This window comes from Bactrocera latifrons, unplaced genomic scaffold (genome assembly GCF_001853355.1).
Source record: "Bactrocera latifrons isolate USDA-ARS-PBARC rearing strain unplaced genomic scaffold, ASM185335v1 scaffold_2, whole genome shotgun sequence".
Lineage (NCBI taxonomy): Eukaryota > Metazoa > Arthropoda > Insecta > Diptera > Tephritidae > Bactrocera > Bactrocera latifrons.
This window is the reverse complement of record NW_017535518.1, coordinates 1300726-1304466: the sequence shown is the minus strand read 5'-3', so window position 1 is coordinate 1304466 and position 3741 is coordinate 1300726.

Sequence of the window (3741 nt, the reverse complement as noted above, 5' to 3'; positions counted from 1 at the left end):
ATAAAGATAAAGATAAAGATAAAGATAAAGATAAAGATAAAGATAAAGATAAAGATAAAGATAAAGATAAAGATAAAGATAAAGATAAAGATAAAGATAGAGATAAAGACAAAAATAAAGATAAAGATAAAGGTAAAGATATAGATAAAGATAAAAATTGAGACAAGGAGATTACGATAGGGATATGGATACAGAGAGGGAGAGAGAGAGAGAGAGAGGGAGGGAGGTAAAGACAGCAGAGAGAGATATTATAGATATAAAAATAGTACAGAAACGCGGAGCGACAGAAAATAACATTGAGAGGAAAGCGAGATAAAGACGAATATAGCACAACAGTCTCTTATTTCAATAATATGGGAATTTATCGTCTAAAATATGAAGAAACAAAAGCAGTTTTTGTTACTCGAATCTCCTGCGATAATATTAAAATATTCTGAAAGAATCTTTAGAATGTGACAACCCATTAATAACGAAAACGGAACCAGGCGAAAAACATTAGAGAAAGTTATAAAGAGGGAGTAAGGGAGAAGATATGTGGTGAGATAGAGATAAAAACAGATTCAGCATGATTGAGAGAAAGAGAGAGAGTGATAATTAGAGTTATGGAGCGAGATAGCAAGAGAAAGTGAGTGAAACAACCAAATAGAGATGGTTAGGGTCCAAATAAAGAAAAATTTAGCTTACTAAAGATGACAGATGTAGAGAGAGTTTGAAAATTGGAACAATGGGAAGAGATAGCTAATGAGAGGGAGTGACAAACCAGTTAGAGATAGTTAGAGTCCAAATAAAGAAAAATTTGGTGTTTTTTAAAGAGGAAGAATTAATTACGCTATTTTCGATTAGATCAAAATTTAGTTGTAGTTGTGCGAATCATTCGCGGTAATGCCAACTTCTACTGAAATAGTTGTAACCCTTTAATATCGACTAAAAAGTCTATAAAAACGAAGTTGATAAAATAAATATTTAAATGCAGTACTCAAGATACTCAGAGATTTGCTTAAATTGAGATAAATCAAAAAATTTTAGTTCTGCTTACTGCATATATTTACATCAATCACTTGTATACAAATATAATTTAAAATTTTTTCAGATATTGTTTTAATTTTATTATTTTTTTTAATTNTTTGGTCTGACTTTGTAGCTTTTGCTACTACCAGTTGAGTCCCCAAAAACTCAATGACTGGTTACATTTGTCGCTGTGACAAATGCCTTATATATTGTGATATAAATATAAAGCTAAAAATTTGACTTCCAGCTGAATATTATAGCACTTATCTGACTTAGACCATGTTGACATCAAAACATGGTCTCTAAAGCCTGAAATAGCTGTCTCTTATACACATCTATTTTAAGAATTTTTTTATATTTTTTTTTTTAAATAATATTTTAACATTTTTTTTTTCTTTTAATAATACTGAAATTTTATTCTGACAGCTGAAACATGCTAGGTGTGCATATGTAAGAGTTGACACAGCCACGCAGCTGAAGTGGGTTTCTAAAAATCGACACACCTGCAGGCGCAAAAGGATATACATGTACATTTGTAAATAGGTGTGCTCTGAAAGGGATCACATGCATAAATAACAATGCACTCAAATGCTGAATAGAAAAAAATGTGCTTATGTATGGGTGTGAGTGTTAAAATATTTAAAATGCAACAGCTGCCTTAACCTGCAGGCAGCTGCAATGCGTGCGCATGGAACGAAGCTGACTATTTGGCGGCAGTGGTTGCGTATACGCCGTGTACTAACAAAAAAAAGCTGCATGTTATGTACAGAAAAATGGAATGCTGCATCACATATAAGTATAACACACTACAATAACAACAGCACTTGATATCATATTCATAATTTACAATACAAATACAAATACGACTACAACAACAACTATAAATTTGCAGGTGGAAAAGTTGACGCTAAGTAAACTCATTGGTGTGTGCATATATATGTACATATGTGGCTGTCTATGTACTAGTATATATATATATATATATATATATATCTATAGTTGGCAACACTTGCAGCGCGTATATGGCATCCTTTACAGTTACTTTAGCGGAATTTTAGAACATTTGCAGTACTTTTGCACTTTTGCCTTTGCGGCTCTCCTAGTTCTTTGTGCGTCACAGACGTCGGCAGCGACGGTGGCGTCACCCGCACAAAATACTCACTTCTAATACAGTGCCACGCAAACATATGAAGGCAAAGTTACTTACGCGCATTTGTTTACACCACTTAATATACACAGCGAGCGCACATACACACACACACACCCGCAAGCACTACTCAATAAGCAAGCGCTGCACTCTTTCACTTTTCATCCATTTCAGCCTTCGGGCGGTATGCCCACACCTTGCAGCCACTCTGACCGCACCAAACATACACACGTGCCGCATTAATGGAATTCTGTTGCATGCCACATGCGCCACAACTAAGTTCAACTACACCTACAAAGCATTTCCTGCGTTTGCCAGGTTTTGGTTTGTATGCGTGAATGTGTGGGTTTGAGTGTGTGTTGCTGCGTTGCATGCGATTTCATTTCATTTCAGCTCTGACTTGCACTTTGCATTGGCGATTGTTGAGTGTTGCGTTCATTATATGACATATGCGCACCAATACAAACACACGGCAAATATGTTTGTGGCATGTGTAAGTGTATGTGTTTTTTTGCGCATTTTCATGGCAGTGTATTGCTGTGGGCGCGTGCCGTGCCGTTATACTGTTGCATGTTGCACAATAAATACTCGTGTGTGCAACGCACTCCTGTGAGTGCACTCTGCCACAACACACACATACATTTATACATATGTGCACTTGTAAATACTTGTTTACTTTCACAGTTGGCTTGGAAGTGCCTAAGCCCTTGTATTTGGTTATTTTAGTTTACTTTATTTGAAGGTCGCACGCATACTTTGCACCATTCACCATTGATGTGTGCTATATGGTAATAATATGTGCGTACGAGAACTGTTGTATAAGCAGGTGCAAATTGCAGTAATAGTAAGTAGTAAAAATAAGCCATATGTAGAAGTTCGCGCAAGTGAGGAAAGTTCAGTTCATTCACGATATGTTGAAGGACTTCGCGAAGTGGGTAGAAACGATTCTTTTACATACGGCTCAAGCAGCTCACGACTTCCGGTCTTTGACCAAGTATCCTATGGATAGCCAAAGAACATCCGTTTGAAGGTCAGCTAAAGTGACATCACCGCCGTCCAAGAAATGCGATGGAAGTTACAAGGGCTCAGGCGAGTTGGTTCATGTGGCATTTACATATAAAGGAACGCAAGTTTGGTGTGGGATTCGAGTTGGGAGAAAGAGTCAGACGTATCAAACCGAAGTTCTTCAACATATCGCTGATTTGCGTCCTCGCCCCTATGGAAAAAAAGCATGATATGACCAAAGATGCCTTCTGTGAGCCATTCGAGTGCACTTATAAGAGCTGTCCCCGCCAAGACATCTAAATCGTGCTTGGCGACTTTAAGATCGGGTTGGGCAAATAAGGAATCTTTGGCACAACAGTCCGTAATTGCCGCCCCCATGATAAAACACCCCCAAATGGATTGAAGTTGATCGAATTTGCGGGGGTCCGAAATATGGTTATCCGGTGTACTAAATTGTGGCACTGGTAGTGAACGAGGACAGTCAAAATATCTCCTGTTATCAAACAAGAAGTCCTCGACTTGACTCCTAAGTCACTGTTGACAGAATGTCAATGTATTTTTACGTGAATACCTGTCTATGA